General features: G+C 35.5%; 1 protein-coding gene and 1 long non-coding RNA gene across 3 annotated transcripts in view; both read left to right on the top strand.

Annotated features, from left to right (window-relative positions):
* LOC109054556 (alpha-tectorin-like) overlaps nt 1–18104 on the top strand; it is a 168517-nt gene that overhangs the window by 124315 nt on the left and 26098 nt on the right. The window lies entirely within an intron of this gene.
* LOC122139303 lies at nt 3601–3901 on the top strand. The gene is made up of 2 exons (XR_006156194.1): nt 3601–3698; nt 3799–3901. It is a non-coding gene; the product is annotated as an uncharacterized LOC122139303 (long non-coding RNA).

Below are 18104 nucleotides of genomic sequence, written 5' to 3'. Positions count from 1 at the left end.
AACATTCCTCTCAAATAATGTGTGACACTTGGGTCAGCTGGAGCGGCTGGTACCGTCTCTTCATTCAGAGTCAGAGCGTTCAGATGCCAGACACATGTGTTGAATAGAATAGTTGTGGCACTAATGCTCCACTCTGGCTGAACGGAGAACATCCAACAGTTGAGGATGGAGTGGTCACACGAAATGTCTGTGGTCACTGGGACAATGACTGCTGCTATTTCCAATCCAATCCCATTAAAGTCAAAGCCTGTCCAGGAGATTATTATGTCTATGAGTTTGTGTGAGCCCGACTGCCGTGCAGTTTGGCATACTGTGCAGGTAAATATATCTACATGTCTCCTTTGTTTATGTAAAAAGATCATTGTTTTCATGTAATATTGTTTTTTTTTTTCAGATGCAAGGAACATGAACACTACCTCTACTGCTGTAATGCCAGGGACAACCACAGAAACTACAGCAGAAACCACAATGCCTGGTAATACAATGTGTTGTATAACAATTTGGAGGATTTTTGTTTTATGTGAGCAAATCAGATCAAATCTGATGTTATGTGTTATTACATATGTAAAGAATTTAACTCAGATCACCATGCCAAACACCTTGACTAATATTATAAGTGGACCTTAAGGGGGAATTGATTATAAATGCTTAAAGGGTTAGTTCATCCTAAAATGAAAATTAGCCTGTGATGTACTCACGCTTGAGGCATCCTAGGTGTATAGGACTTTCTTCTTTAAGAGGAATCCTATCAGAGTTATATTAAAAATTGTCCTGGCCCCTCCTAGTGTTTTCATTGCAGTAGGTGGGTGCTTTTGTGCAACAGTCCACAAGACATCAAATAAAGTGCACACATCCATAATTAAACGTGTCTCACACGGCTCCGGGGGGTGAATAAAGGCCTCCTGTAGCGAATCTATGCGTTTTTGTAAGAAAAACATCATTATTTTTTACATAATAAACACATTTCTCTCACTTCATCTGTCTGTCGTACGTAAGTTGTTCCAGCATATGACATAGGACGTATGTGTTGCGCGTGCCTCTGAGGTATGCTAGTCTCATGAGTTTGTTTAGAGGATCAAAAGAAGCAAAGTTTCCTTACTTTAGCAAAGGAAAACCAGTCTCCTCTTGGCTTATATCGAAATCCTCCAACATTTTTCTTTACAAATACTCGTTTTGTGCTTCTAATTCGTGACCCGCTTTTTATTTTGTTCTCTCTTCGCATTCGTCACTGATCACACAATGCCGACATCCTACATCATTCGCTGGAATGGCTTCCGCATACGACAGATAGATGAAATAGGATATTTTTCTTTACAAAAACGCATGGATTCACTACAGGAGGCCTTTATTCAACCCTCCGGAGACGACTGAGGCACGTTTTATCATGGATGCACGCACTTTATTTCATGTCTTGTGGACTGTTGTACAAAACCCGCCTACTGCAATGATAATGCTTGGAGGGGCCAGGACAATTTTTATATAACTCAGACTGGATTTGTCTAAAAGAAGAAAGTCCTATACACTTAGGATGTTTTGAGGGTGAGTAAAACACAGGCTAATTTTAAATTTATGGTAAAATAACCCTTAAATAGTGCTTATGTTTACATTTATGTTTTTGCATTTAGCAGACACTTTTACAAAACAGCTTCTTCTTCTTCTAGTTAATAGAAATCCCTGTTCTGAACTCAGCTGCTCTGAGGATGAAAGATGTGGGATGAAAAATGGTGTTTATGGCTGTTTGTGTGAAAAGGACCTTCACAGACAACAACGTCATGACTCTTTTGGTTGGTAACAATCCACAACAAAATACAAAAAATTACAAAAATTCAGTCATTAATTACATTGGCTTTTTATTTTTACTCTCTCAGATTTCTCTGAAACCTGTGAAAGCAGCTCTGGCTCCATGTCTGTGTCTCGCTGTCAGCTCTTTGAGGCTGGTTTTCCAGCTGACGTCTTACACCTCAATGATCCCAGCTGCAAAGGAACGGTCCGGAATGGCAGAGTGGTATTCCATTTTGATAACGATGAACACATCTGTGGAACAAATCTTGTGGTATGATTAAATATGTATTATCTATTCAAATACACCATCTAAACATTTGTAGTGCCTGATTAAACCAGCAGTTGGATTTGGATTTAAACAATTGGATAATCTCTTTGAGACTTTGAGAATATCTAGGGAGGATTGTTTGGGCCCTTTCTTTGGTTAAAGATTGATTCTTTGGAGGGCCAAAACACACCACCATAAAGAATACTCAAAATCTCAAAAAGATTCAGTGGAAGGGTTCACAAGACCACACCACAAAAAGACTGGAACTGGTGCCCGCATTATCCACCAATAATATGTTTTTTTTTGTGTGTGTGTTTGTAATGTTGCTTTCATAACATTCTTTCAAAAACAAATTCAATTTGAGCTAAATTCCAAAAAGTATATATGTTGTATATGTTGTTCACAGGCCAATGGCACCCACTTCATCTACAGTAACTTTATTCTGGGGGCAACCGAGGTCAGAAGGTCTCATCAGCAGAGAGAAAATCCTTAAGCTTTCTTTCAGCTGTGTTTATCCTCAAACACAATCACTTTCCATGAATGTGGAAATCAACCCACTGGAGACGTGAGAGTCAAAACAAATTCTGATTTCAGCTGTACTGTTTTATTAAAGAAGTAGTTCACCAACATGGAATTTTCTCATCATGCTGTGTAAACTCTCAGTGCTTTATTTGCTTTATTTGGAATTTTACTAGTCACATTTTTCAATGCATTTTAACAGCATTGTGCACAAGACCCTCCCCGCTGGTGAAGGGAGATATCAGGTGCGGATGACTCCATATGAGGATATGAGGAGTTTACTCGGCCCTTCACTGGTAGAGTGGATGCAGAGCTCGACCAGAAGATGAATGTGGAAGTTCGTGTCGAGGGGGTTGACAGCCGTCAGTTTGCTCTGGTGGTGGACACGTGTTGGGCTACACCTGTGAATGATCCTGATTACAGTCTCCGCTGGGATCTCATCGTCACAGAGTAAAGCTGTTTCTAATCCTTCAAGCTCAGGCTTAACTGTAACTGTTAGCATTGCCTCAGAATTGTGTCTTTCAGTATTTTAGAACTAAAGTACAAGATCCATGTTTTATACCTGTAGTACAAATGTGTAAAGATTTACAAAATCACTTTTGAACTAAATGAAAGAATTTGATTTGTTGATTGTCATAATTGCTATTCTCAGGTGTCCCAATCCAAATGACGACACAGTGGAGCTGCTGCAGAACGGCGTCTCGACATCTAGCCGTTTCTCCTTCAGGATGTTCATCTTCACTGCAAACTCCACTAAGCTTTACCTGCACTGTGCTGTTCACCTGTGCCTTCTGTCGAATCGCAATCGCTGCTCATGGTGAGTTTAGAAGTTATAATGGTTTACGAATGTGCTATTGATACATTATTTTTAATCAAACACTAAATATCAGCAGGGAAATATCACCCTTGATGTCCATGGTGGTGAGGTTTAGTGTTCAAAGTTGCTAAACCTGCTTACTTTGGCTGCCCTCTGCTGGGAGACTTTGTGCACTCCTGGTTCACTCCTGGTCTGTTTTTCTCTTTTAGGACTGTAATTCTGGATACAGTCGGAGAGAGCGCAGGTCTCTGGACTTCCATGACAGTGCTTCCATATCCATGGGTCCTCTGATGTTGTCTGAAGGGAACACAGGTGAACATTTAATTTATTTTAATCATTTGTAAATAAAGGTTTATAATGATTCTTCCTTGAATACATTTCACTTCATTGCATTATCTTCTCTGTTTCACAGATAAGTGGCTCCCATATCAAGTGAAGGTATCCAAGGCTTCTTGTCTGTGTGCTTCTCTGATGCTGTTACTTGTTCCTCTGATGAGTGTCCTGACCCTCTTTTAGTTTACTTCCACAAAAAATGCATGTTGACTATTAATGTTGAACTGATGTTACACTTGTGGTGGGTTTCTAAATATTTTTATGTAGTGTCATAAATAATGATTTAACCCTTTACATTAGTAATTATATACTGCATTCATTCTGTTTTACTTGAGATGATGTCTGCAATAGCAAACAGAATCAGATTTGTGTTAATTCAAATCATGCAAAAATATTAATAGGGTAATTTCTGTTTTGCGGTTCCTTTTCAAAATTTTAACTCTTAGTAGTTGATGGAAATTTTTCTATAAAATGCTGATTGTCAGAAATAGCTGAACTGAAATATGTGATGTTGTGTTAGTAGAATATTATGAGTTCTTTCATTAAGAATTATAAGTTTAATAATATTCATATTCATATTCTGGCATAATGTTTTATTCTGGAAATTATTATGGGGCATAAATTATAGGGTTATTAAAATTCAGTGTGAATGCCCCAGAATGTAACTGAAAAAATAAATAAATACATAATAATAATTAGAAAAATCATTTTTTAAGCAAAATTAGTTTTCTTGTTTCATTTTATCCTAATTTCCTTTCAGTAAAACTAAGAAAAAGATTAACATTGATAGCATTATCTTTCTTTGCAGTCATTTTACTTATTGTTCATAGAGATGCTATATGATAAAATGCATGAGAAGAGTCTTGCCATTCTATTTACCATTCTAAATGTTTTTAAGAATGTTTCCGCACTGGTTGAATTGTGCTTTCCCTTGAAGATAAGATGGGGTGAGTTCAGTCACTGGTTAGATTAAACAAATGTAAGTATTCTTGTTCTAAAAGAAAGTGAAGAGAAACTGAAAATGAGGAGATGGTAGGGCAGAGTGCATTCAGTGTGATGCAAATATTCAGAAAAGGTCATGTCTGACCAGTCCTCTGATCCTCTTCTTGAATATTCCTGCATTTTACTAAAGCCTCTGTAAATCCACCTCAGATAGTTTCATTAGAATGCTGCAAAAAGCAGTTTGGAATATATATATATATCTATCTATATATATATATATATATATATATATATATATATATATATATATATATATATATATATTAGGGCTGTCAAATGATTAATCACGATTAATCACATCCAAAATAAAAGTTTTGTTTACATAATATATGTGTGTATACTGTGTATATTTATTATGTATATATAAATACACACAACATGCATGTATATATTTAAGAAGAATATGTTATGTTTATATATTATAATATATTTATATATAATATAAAATATAAGAATATAATATATAAATGTATATACATGTAAATATTTTCTAAATATATATAATTTATGTGTGTGTGTATTTTATATATACATAATAAATATACCCTGTACACATACATATATTATGTAAACAAAAACTTTATTTTGAATGTGATTAATCGTGATTAATCATTTGACAGCCCTAATCTATATATATCTATATATATATATATATCTATATATATCTATATATAAATTTTTTTTTTTTTTTTTTTTTTGTGGTTAACAGAACTGTTAGCTGCATTTCTGCAACATTCAGTTTTTAATTTTTCACTGCAGTTTTCTTAATGCGGATGTGTTTCTTTTCAGAGATGTTTTTACAAAAAAAAAAAAAAAATACAAATCAAGTCTATATTTATGAGACTGTTAATTTGATCAAAAGCAGCGTTGGGGGTAACGCATTACAAGTAATGTGAGTAATGTAATAAGATTTTTTTTTTTAAGTAACTATTAAAATATCAGAGTTACTTTTTTCAAAAAATAAACACCAGTTACTTTATTTCCCATTTGTTGACAGACAGTCCTACTGCCCCATGTTGAGAAAAATCATGAGTAAGTGCAGAGGCGTTGTGTGCGTTGTGAACATGATGCTTACTGTAGCTCTAGACTGAATGTGAACACGCATTTTCTCATCACACTTGCACAAAAACAGAATCAGTATTCCTCAAAATGTTTAGAAACAGTGAAATGCAAACTCAGTATATGATGCAAACCTGCATTGATTAAATATGTTAAATAACACACATATCCTTTATGTATTTAATCCCATTTGATTAACTGGTCTCTTTGCTGCTGACCTTTAAAGATCCAGTTCACTCATACTAATAAATGAAAATGACTTTAAATAAACATAATGTCACAGTTATGTTCCGTTATTGCTTTCATGGACTTTCAGTTTGTTTTTATTAGTCACATGTTTTCTTTGACTTAGTTTCCTGCCAGTCATTGGTCGTCATGGACATTTATTAATTATCACAGGCACAGCTGCTTTTCATTTTGGTTCATCATCACTGTCTAATCCATCTGTACCCACAAAATCACCAGTCACCCTTGCATCTAGTGTGTGTTGCCTTGCCTGTCTGCTTGTCAGTTGGATATTTCTCTTTAAACTTTGTGTTGGAAGCACTATTCCTCATGCTCATCTGTCTTCTTCGCAACAGCCTGTGATGCATAACATTTGTGTTTTATTCATTAGTTTATTTATTTACTTTTTATTACTGAAGAGTGTTGAACTTTCTTCCCCTGTGTCCAATTGTTCAGTTGAAAGGTTTGTTTGAACTGCGATTTACGGTACAGACATAAATTTTACATTTCCTTTAGCCTCAGTCTTATTCATTTCACTTTCGGCATTTAATTTTTTTACATTTGCCAAAAATATAACTTTTTATATTAAAAAAATCAAACAATCCCAGCCCAGATTTAAAAAGTAATGCAAGAGTAACATGCCGCATTACTTTCCATAAAAGTGATTTTAGTAACATAATTAGTTACATTTCTAGGTAGTAACGCAATATTGTAATGCATTACTTCTAAAAGTAACTTTCCCCCCCCATTAAACAATCGCAGTGGTGTCATTCATCGAAAAGGTTGTATGACTTAAATTGTAAATATGTTAAGATAAATATGTGAGCTAAAGCATAAAGTATACAAGCTGCTGTTGTATGATTGTGTTACTATTGGCACAAGGGAAGTCATGGCCTAGTGGTTAGAGAGGTTGGCTCCTAACCCTAAGGTTGTGGGTTCGAGTCTTCGGCCGGCAATACCACGACTGAGGTGCCCTTGAGCAAGGCACTGATCCCCCAACTGCTACCCGGGCGCCGCAGCATAAATGGCTGCCCACTGCTCCGGGTGTGTGTTCACTGCTGTGTGTGTGCACCTTTGGATGGGTTAAATGCAGAGCACAAATTCTGAGTATGGGGTCACCACACTTGGCTGTATGTCACGTCACTGTCTCTAAGGATTAACATGCTGGTCATGTGATATATTCTTTGTCCTGGTGTGGCGAAGTATATCTGATATGTTCAGTGAGTTGGGTTTTGAAAAGGTCATGGTAATATGATTTCACCTATTAATGTGTCAGATATACTTTAGCTCAAATCGTTGTGCTTCAGTGTGAGCCAATAGGTATGTTTAGCTTATAATAATGTTTTTATGGGAGTATTTATTTCGCAACTTTTTTTTTTATTATGGATTATTTTGGTCACTTGCGATAATGTTCACAACTGCAATCACCAGAAATTATAATAGCAAGGCAATGGAGAATAAAATAAAAACACTGTTGAAGCAGTGGTGACAGTACTGTAAGTAGTTGTGGGTGAATCTTGTTCAACTGGTTGCAACAATACTGGAAAAAAGCCACTTTCAGTGATTGACAGCTGCAGTTTAGTGACTGATAAAGATACTTTGCAGCGTCATTGTCTGGTGGTTTTCTGAAAGTCCTACATATATGTATAAAACTGACAAGAAACCTGACTATCCAGATGACTAAAGAAATGAGGAAAAACTTGAGATAAAGTCATACTATCCGGTAGAGAATAGAGTTTTTTATATATTGGTACCAAGTTTGTTACCAAGACCGAGGCAGATCTAAAATTAAACGTATTTGTTATTTATCAGTGCTGCACTTGCTCTTGTTACATTTTGTGAATATTCAAAATTCATGAAACCTAATGCATTAAATAATGCAACATTTATTTTACTACTTTTTATTATATGCTTCTACATAAGAAATAAAAAATGATGATTTACTAATAATAGTTTATAAAAGTGTTGATTTTGTTGTTGATTTTATATTTAAAAATGATCAACAAATATGATCAACAAATAACATTTATAATAATACAAAAAATGATCAACAAATAGCATGTATAATAATACACCCCATAGTATACCAGGAAAATTGTCTTAATGCGGATTGTGTTTCTTTTCATGCGATGTTTTTACCCCAAAAAAAAAAATAAAAAGCATAAACAAGTCTATTATTTATGAGACTGTTAAATTTCACAACTGTCTAGGAAAGCAGTGTTTGGGGGTACCGCATTACAGTAATGTGAGTAATGTAATCAGAGATTTTTTTTTTCAAGTAACTAGATAAAATATCAGAGTGTACTTTTTCAAATAATAAACACCACAGTTACTTTATTTTCCCATTTGTTGACCGGCACAGTCCCTACTGCCCCACTATGTTGAGAAAACTCATGAGTAAGTGCAGAGGCGTGTGTGTGCGTTGTGAACATGATGCTTACTGTAGCTCTAGACTGAATGTGAACACGCATTTTCTCATCACACTTGCACAAAAACAGAATCAGTATTCCTCAAAAATGAATAGAAAAAGTGAAATGCAAACTCAGAATATGATGCAAACTGCAATGATTAAATATGTTAAAATAACACACATATCCTTTATGTATTTAATCCCAAGTTTGATTAACTGGTCTCTTTGCTGCTGCCTGACCTTTAAAGATCCAGTTCACTCATACTAATAAATGAAAATGACTTTAAATAAACATAATGTCACAGTTATGTTCCGTTATTGCTTTCATGGACTTTCAGTTTGTTTTTTATTAGTCGCATTTCCTGCCAGTCATTGGTCGTCATGGACATTTATTAATTATCACAGGCACAGCTTTTCATTTTGGTTCATCATCACTGTGTATTTCAGTTGTACCTACACAGTGACTATTTATCCAGTCACCCTTGCATCTAGTGTGTGTTGCCTTGCCTGTCTGCTTGTCAGTTTGATATTTCTCTTTAAACTTTGTGTTGGAAGCACTATTCCTCATGCTCATCTGTCTTCTTCGCAACAGCCTGTGATGCATAACATTTGTGTTTTACTCATTAGTTTATTTATTTTACTTTTTTATTACTGAAGAGTGTTGAACTTTCTCCCCCTGTGTCCCAATTGTTCAGTTGAAAGGTTTGTTTGAGCTGCGATTTACGGTACAGACATAAATTGTACATTTCTTTTAGCCTCAGTCTTATTCATTTCACTTTCGGCATTTAATTTTTTTACATTTGCCAAAAATATAACTTTTTATATTAAAAAAATCAAACAATCCCAGCCCAGATTTAAAAAGTAATGCAAGAGTAACATGCCGCATTACTTTCCATAAAAGTGATTTAGTAACATAATTAGTTACTTTTCTAGGGAGTAACGCAATATTGTAATGCATTACTTCTAAAAGTAACTTTCCCCAATTAAACAATCAGCAGTGGTGTCATTCATGAAAATGTTGTATGACTTAAATTGTAAATATGTTAAGATAAATATGTGAGCTAAAGCATAAAGTATACAAGCTGTTGTTGTATGATTGTTTTACTACTGGACGGGGAAGTCGTGGCCTAGTAGTTAGAGAGTTTGACTCCTAACCCTAAGGTTGCGGGTTTGAGTCTCGGGCCGGCAATACCACGACCTGAGGTGTCCTTAAGCAAGGCACTGATCCCCCAACTGCTCCCCGGGCGACGCAGCATAAATGGCTGCCCACTGCCTTGGGTGTGTGTTCACTGCTGTGTGTGTGCACTTTGGATGGGTTAAATGCAGAGCACGAATTCTGAGTATGGGTCTGTATGTCACGTCACTGTCACTGTCTCTAAAGATTAACATGCTGGTCATGTGAGAGATTCTTTGACTTGGTGTGGTGAAGTATATCTGATATGTTCAGTGAGTCGGGTTTTGAAAAAGGAGGTCATGGTAGTATGATTCACCTATTAATGTGTCAGATATACTTTAGCTCAAATCGTTGTGCTTCAGTGTGAGCCAATAGGTATGTTTTAGCTTCTAAATAATGTTTTTTAAGGGAGTATTTATTTTTCAACTTTTTTTTTTTTATGGATTATTTTGGTCACTTGCGATAATGTTCATAAACCGCAATCACCAGAAAATTATAATAGCAAGGCAATAGAGAATAAAATAAAACGCACTGTTGTTGATGCAGTGGTGACAGTCACGTACTGTAAGTAGTTGTGGGTGAATCTTGTTCAACTGGTTGCAACAATTACTGGAAAAAATCCACTTTCAGTGATTGACAGCTGCAGTTTAGTGACTTGATAAAGAGACTTTTTTCAGCGTCATTGTCTGATGGTTTTCTAAAAGTCCTACATACAATATATGTATAAACTGACAAGAAACCTGCCTATCCAGATGACTAAAACAAATGAGGAAAAACCTGAGATAAAGTCATACTATGCTGTAGAGATGGAGTTTTTATATATATTGGTACCAAGTTTGTTACCAAGACCGAGGCAGATCTAAAATTAAACGTATTTGTTATTTATCAGTGCTGCACTTGCTCTTATTACATTAATATAAAAAACAAAATAAACCAAACCCAATAAATAAAAAAAAATCAACATTAATACTACTACATTATATTATATGCTTCTACATAATAAAAAAAAAATTATATATGTAGGATGCAATAACAACAGTAAAAGTGTTGATTTTGTTTATGAATTAATAAATAAAAACAATAAAAAAATAGAATTTGTTGTTGATTTTATATTTAAAAATGATCAACAAATAGCATGTATAATAATACACCCCATAGTATGACGGGAAAACATTTCACGTATGAAATGTTACAGAGATATATTTCACAAATTGTACATTCTATAGGATATTACTATGTAATTTTAATACAGAGGATTTACTTTGCTAGAAAGCACCATTAAAACAGTTATTTATTCATCTTTATTAATGTTAGTTAATAAAAATACAGTCGTACAGTCTCACATATATGAAAATGTCAAAGAAGGAGCATATAGCTACTGTTTTAGTTGCTTTATTTTTAGATCTTGACATTACATCTATACACATTTTAATCTCCTATTTAAACACCATAAAAAGAGGTTTGCCCTTTGTAAACCTGCATTTGTGAATGTGAAATTTACATAAGAATAAAATAAAATATATACTGAAACCAGCATCCTTTAAATACCAATTCTTGATGTAATGAACCAAAATCATGTTTATAAGACAAATATATTATTTAAAATACTGTCAGTGGAACATTTATAGAAAGAGCATTTTAGATCAATATAATTTTAAAATGTTTGTAGAAATTCTTTGGTAGGATAAACTCCTTGGAAATGACCAAGCTTGAGTTCAGTTTCCATTATTAAAGAGATTGTTCCAGTAGAAAATAACAGATGTAGAGATTCTCTTTTAAAAACAAGGATCTAATTTTATAGTTGTTAGTCTTTAACCCAGAAAACACTGACTGAGGTATTTTCAGGTCTAGGAGGACAGACAGATATATATCTGCTTTTAAAAAGCATGTGCACCTGTAGGTATGGCTCTAGTAAACACCTTGCATTTTTTTTTTTTAAAGGAAATAGGTATTTTGTATCTTGAGATAAAGTCTGTAAACGTAAGTAAAGTACCTTCATTTTCCAAAATGAAAGAAAAAAAACAAACCAATTGTAAAAAAATTATAAACAAAAATAAAAAAAATAGAAAATAAAGACGTATTTCTATACAAAATATTAGCGTTATTACAAATGAAAGAAGAAGAAGAAGAAGAAGAAGATGAAGAAGAAGAAGAAAAAAAAACCCTTTAGGGGAAAAAGTTGTTTATGAACAATGCTCCAGATAGCAAGTACTTGCTGGTGAAATTCAGAAAGCTTAATCAGAAATTTTTAAAATTTTATAGTTACACCTTAAAGAAATGCTATGCTACCCAAAAATATATTAAAATCGATAGGAATTATATTCCAAACAGATGTAGGATTTTGAAGATTATCTTTAATATAATATATTTAAATTTTTAACATAGTTACACTTTATAAAGCTAAAATAAAATATATTAAAATCGATAAAATTCAGACCGCCTTTATCATATAAATTTAGTATTACTGATCTCTTAATATAATGAAAATAGTTTTTCAACGGAAATTTTGTTAAAATGCTGTCATGACATAAAACAAAAACCCAAAGAAAACACCAACAGTTTAGCCCAGAAGATTTCTATTAAAAAGTTATAGCAAATCATAAACGGTTGGAGCACAAGTATATACTAGGGATGAAAACAGCAGTACCTTTTTAATTTAAAGAAAATTGTCATTTTTTATAAATCAACAAATCAGAAACTGAAGTCTCATCTCACCATCCCTCACAAGGAAAATACATTTGCACTGGACGAAGCCATAAGTGTATATATATTCTACTATTTCTATATACTCACCTAAAGTATCACCTAACCCAGGCCATCCCTCGTAGTTTAGGTGGGTGTTGAAATTTCAACGTCATCTACAAAAGCACAGCCACTGACAAAAACAGCTTTCTTGCTTTTTCTTCATGGGCTTTTTTCAACAGAGGGCCATCATTTTAGCCATCTTTCTCTGTTGGCAGGAAACAAGTCCTCAGTGATCCTCAGGTGGTTGTTCTTCAGAAAGTCTGTGATTTTGGCAGCGTGCCAGACAGCATCCCTAAAAAAAACCATCAACTAAAATTAAATATACCAGGTCTGTTACGACCAACTCTGTATGCAACATCCACAATGTCAGGCAGTATATCTTTATATTGCGACAAGAGACTCTAGCATATTTTGATGACCTTGTGTCGAACATCTTCTCCACCTTTCTCATGAAGCCCATGATTTCTCAAATTCCATCTGTGCAAATAGTCCTCCACCAACGTTAGACGTCTCTCTTGATCCTCTGCACAATTTTCACCTTGCTTCAGTTGAGTTTTCATGGCATTGAGGTTGGCACAAATAAACTCAACTTCTTCTTTCATTTTATTAATTACATGCAATTTTTCCCACCAACTTCTGTAGTGCATCTGATCCGTTCTGGACCAGCCGAGAAAGGCCGGAGATCTGTGAGAGGATGACCATCTTTGTCCACAATTCTGCGTTGCTTGGAGGCTGGCGACTTCTGGATCATTATCCTATTTAAGATAGTCGTGCAAATTGTCTGTAATCAAGTCACTAGAAGGGTTTCAGTCACAGGTTTGTCTCTGCTGCTAGTTTTACCAGCCATGTCAGCATGTACGCTCTGGTCGGTCTTTCCAACCTTATTTCCAGCACTTTTCCTCTTTTCTGACCCACCCATTGTGGTCTCTGATGAAGTACTTGAAAGGGTGCAGAAGGATGAATGTAGAACATTCCTAAGGAGTGTAATCCTGCACCTTCAATAAATCTGTGAATATAATGTTCACTTCCTTTTATTCTCCAAGAACAGACTTGATTCTTTACTTGAAAGGAAATGATCTAATTATCGATCTGTTTTGTTTGTTTGTTTGTTGTGTGACATTCCCACTTTAGGGATGTACCAATATTTTTGTGTTATAATTTTGTTAGTTTGCACATCTAAAAATCTTAATCATTCAAGTTTATTCAATTCAATTCAAGTTTATTTGTATAGCGCATTTTACGATAAAAATCATTGCAAAGCAACTTTATAGAAAATTTAGTTTCTACAATATTTAGTAGTAGCTTATCAGTGGTGACTTTCAGTTTATGTGCACATGACAGAAATTTTCGGAAAAATTAATCCAAGACATAGTCAACCCGATGATGAACACTATTAACAGCAATTATTATATGATGCAATCACACCTGTAGCAATATTTGGTAGTTCTGTATGTTCTGTATGTTGTTAGCATCATCTGAGGTCCTCTGAGGGGTTGGCATCATCTCTTCTCAGGTGTTTTGGATCCAGACTGAGAGCTTGTGTAAATCCCGTGGCAAAACAGAGAAACAAATAGAGACATAATTAGCATAGCTGCTGTTCCAACCAAGTAAAATTAATTAGTTTAACCCAAGCTAAACAATAATAATGCGCATTTGATCAGATACAACTGCAGTCACAAATTATGAGATGCTTGAATGCTTGGTGAAAGAGATATGTTTTTAATCTAGATTTAAACAGAGAGAGTGTGTCTGAACCCCGAACATTATCAGGAAGGGCTATTCCAGAGTTTGGGAGCCAAATGCGAAAAAGCTCTACCTCCTTTAGTGGACTTTGCTATCCCAGGAACTACCAAAAGTCCAGCGTTTTGACCTTAGGGAGCGTGATGGATTGTAGCATGGTATAAGGCTAGTAAGGTACGCAGGAGCTAAACCATTTAGGTCCTTATAGGTAAGTAATGATAATTTGTAACTGATACGAAACTTAATAGGTAGCCAGTGAAGAGACTTTAACATTGGGGTAATATGATCATATTTTCTTGACCTGGTAAGGACTCTAGCCGCTGCATTTTGGACTACCTGTAGCTTGTTTATTGAAGATGCAGGACAACCACCCAGAAGTGCATTACAATAGTCCAGTCTAGAGGTCATGAATGCATGAACTAACTTTTCTGCATCAGAAACAGGTAACATGTTTTGCAGCTTGACAATGTTTCTAAGATGGAAGAATGCTGTTTTTGTAACATGGGAAATATGGTTTTCAAAAGACAAGTTGCTGTCTAATATAACACCCAGACTTTTGACTGTAGAGGAAGTAACAGTACATCCGTCTAGTTGCAAATTGTAATCTACGAGATTCTGTGTACTATTTTTTGGTCCAATAAGTCCTTGTGGCACTCCATATTTTACTGGTGATAAATGAGATAACTCCCCATTTAAATAAACAAAATGGTAGCGATCGGACAGGTAGGATCTAATCCATCTTAAAGCCTGCCCTTGGATACCTGTATAGTTTTGTAATCTATGGTGTCGAACGCAGCACTAAGATCAAGTAAAACTAGCAATGAGATGCAGCCTTGATCTGATGCAAGAAGCAAGTCATTTGTAATTTTAACAAGCGCAGTTTCTGTGCTGTGGAAATTCTTCATACAGATCATTTTTTTGCAGGAAGGAGCACAATTGAGCAGACACAACATTTTCTAAAATTTTAGACATAAATGGAAGATTTGAAATGGGACTATAATTTGCCCGTTCACTAGGATCTAGTTGTTTCTTAATAAGAAACATAATAAACAACAGCCTGAATGGTTTTGGGACATGACCTAAAGAAAAATAACAATCAACTAATAATATTCTGCTACACTATTACTACTACATTATTACTAATCCATTATTAGTCATTCAAAGCTTAATCTCATGGCCCTGACAGAGACCTGGCTTAAACCAGAGGACACTGCTACACCTGCAGCACTCTCCAATAATTTCTCATTTTCTCACTCCCCCCCGTTTGACTGTAAGAGGTGGAGGTACTGTCTGCTCATCTCTAATGATTGGAAATTTAATCCTATACCATCTTTGGGTCTCCACTGCTAAAAGGACATACTACCATAACAAAATTAACATTTCGTCTAACTCTCGCATGCCTTTTAAAACATTTTCCTCGCTCCTTTGTCCTCCTCCTCCCCCTCCTGCATCATCTCTAATAGATGACGACTTTGCCACGTTTTTAATTAATAAAATTAAAAACATCAGTGCACAATTTTCCACACCACATTCCATCAAGCACATCTCACCAGCAAACATACACTCATTCACAACCTTCTCTTCACTCTCTGAGGCAGAAGTCTCCAAACTCATCCTTTCTAATCATCCTACTACTTGTCTGCTTGATCCTATTCCATCTCATCTCCTTCAAGCCATTTCTCCTGCAGTGTACCTGCACTCACTCACATCATTAACACATCCCTTCATACAGGTGTTTTCCCCTCATCATTTAGACAGACTCGTATAACTCCACTACTTAAAAAACCCACCCTCAACCCATCTCTTTTAGAGAACTACAGACCAGTTTCCCTTCTTCCTTTCATTGAAAAAACACTTGAACGAGCTGTGTTTCAACCAAGTCTCTGCCTTTCTCACACAGAACAACCTCCTTGACAGCAACCAATCTGTCTTCAGAAGAGGACATTCAACTGAGACTGCCTTGCTCTCAGTTGTTGAAGCCCTAAGACTGGCAAGAGCGGAATCCAGATCTTCAGTACTTATCTTGCTTGATCTGTCCGCTGCTTCTGACACGGTTATAACCACGAGATCCTCCTGTCAACCCTACTGACAAAGAGCATCTCAGGAACCCCACTCCAGTGGTTTGAGTCTTACCTATCAGAAAGGTCCTTCAAAGTATCTTGGAGAGGTGAGGTGTCCAAGTCGCAACATCTAACTACTGGGGTGCCTCAGGGCTCAGTTCTTGGACCACTTCTCTTCTCTGTCTACATGGCATCATTAGGTTCTGTCATTCAGAAACATGGCTTTTCATACCATTGCTATGCTGATGACACTCAGCTCTACCTCTCATTCCATCCTGATGATCCATCAGTAACTGCTCGCATCTCAGCTTGTCTAACAGAAATTTCTTGCTGGATGAAGGACCATCACCTTCAACTCAGTCTTGCCAACACAGAACAGCTTGTGGTTCCAGCAAAACCCATTGTTTCATCACAATTTCACCATCAAGTTAGGCACATCAACCATTACTCCTTCAAAAACAGCCAGAAACCTTGGAGTTATGATTGATGATCAGCTAACTTTCTCAGACCACATTGCTAAAACTGTCCGGTCCTGCAGATTTGCTTTATTCAACATTAAGAAGATCAGACCCATTCTTTCAGAACATGCTGCACAGCTCCTTGTTCAAGCTCTTGTTCTGTCCAATCTAGACTATTGCAATGCTCTCTTGGCAGGTCTTCCAGCCAGTTCTATCAAACCTTTATAATTAATACAGAACGTGGCAGCAAGATTAATTTTTTTTTAATGAGCCGAAAAGAATACATGTCACACCTCTGTTTATCAATTTGCACTGGCTACCAATAACTGCTCGCATAAAATTCAAGGCATTGATGTTTGCATACAAAAACCACCACTGGCTCTGCACCCCTTTTACCTAAATTCATTACTTCAGACTAATGTGCCCTCTAGAAGCTTGCGTTCTGCAAGTGAACATCGCTTGACTGTGCCATCCCAAAGAAGCACAAAGTCACTTTTACGGACTTTTAAATTAAATGTTCCCTCCTGGTGGAATGACCTGCCCAACTCAATCCAAGCAGCTGAGTCCTTAGCCATCTTCAAGAATTTGCTAAAAACACATCTCTTCCATCTTTATTTGACCCTCTAACTTTTGCACTCACTATTCTAATTCTATTTAAAAAAAAAAAATCTACCTTTCTAATCTTTTTGTATTCTATCTATTTTCTTTTCATTTATTATACAATTATAAAAAAAAGACCTCTAACACTAGCTTGCTCTATTCTCTTTATTCTATTCTATCTGTTTTCTTTTTATTTATTATAGTATTTAAAAGCCCTTGCTATGTGTACTGCATTTAAGCTAACTGAGACTTGTTATAGCACTTATATATCATTGCCCTTTTTTTGTTTTTGATTGCTTCCATTCCCCTCATTTGTAAGTTGCTTTGGATAAAAGCATCTGCTAGATGACTAAATGTAAATGTACAGGTAACAACTCTTTCAGTAATTTAGTGGGTACAGGATCTAATAAACATGTTGTTGGTTTAGATGCAGTGATAAGTTTATTTAGCTCTTCCTGTCCTATAGTTGTAAAGCACTGCAGTTTATCTTTAGGTGCGATGGATGAAACTGAAGTGTTAGACGCTGTAGAATCTACATTCACTATTGTATTTCTAATGTTATCTATTTTATCAGTGAAGAAATTCATAAAGTCATTACTATTTAACGTTGGTGGAATATTAGAATCAGGTGGCGTCTGGTAATTTGTTAATCCACTGTGCTAAATAAAAACCTTGGATTGTTTTGGTTGTTTTCTATGAGTTTGTGGATATGCTCGGCCCTGGCAGTTTTTAGAGCCTGTCTATAGCTGGACATACTGTTTTTCCACGGAATTCTAAAAACTTCCTAGTTAGTTTTTCTCAATTTGCACTCAAGACTACGAGTTTCTTTCTTGAGAGAGTGGATATTACTGTTATACCAAGGCACAGTATGTTTTTCTCTAACCTTTTTCAATTTGATGGGGGCAACAGCTT

This window comes from Cyprinus carpio, chromosome B12, assembly GCF_018340385.1.
Source record: "Cyprinus carpio isolate SPL01 chromosome B12, ASM1834038v1, whole genome shotgun sequence".
NCBI lineage: Eukaryota > Metazoa > Chordata > Actinopteri > Cypriniformes > Cyprinidae > Cyprinus > Cyprinus carpio.
Note: the sequence above shows the minus strand (reverse complement) of the source record. Positions and strands in the feature narration are given on the sequence as shown.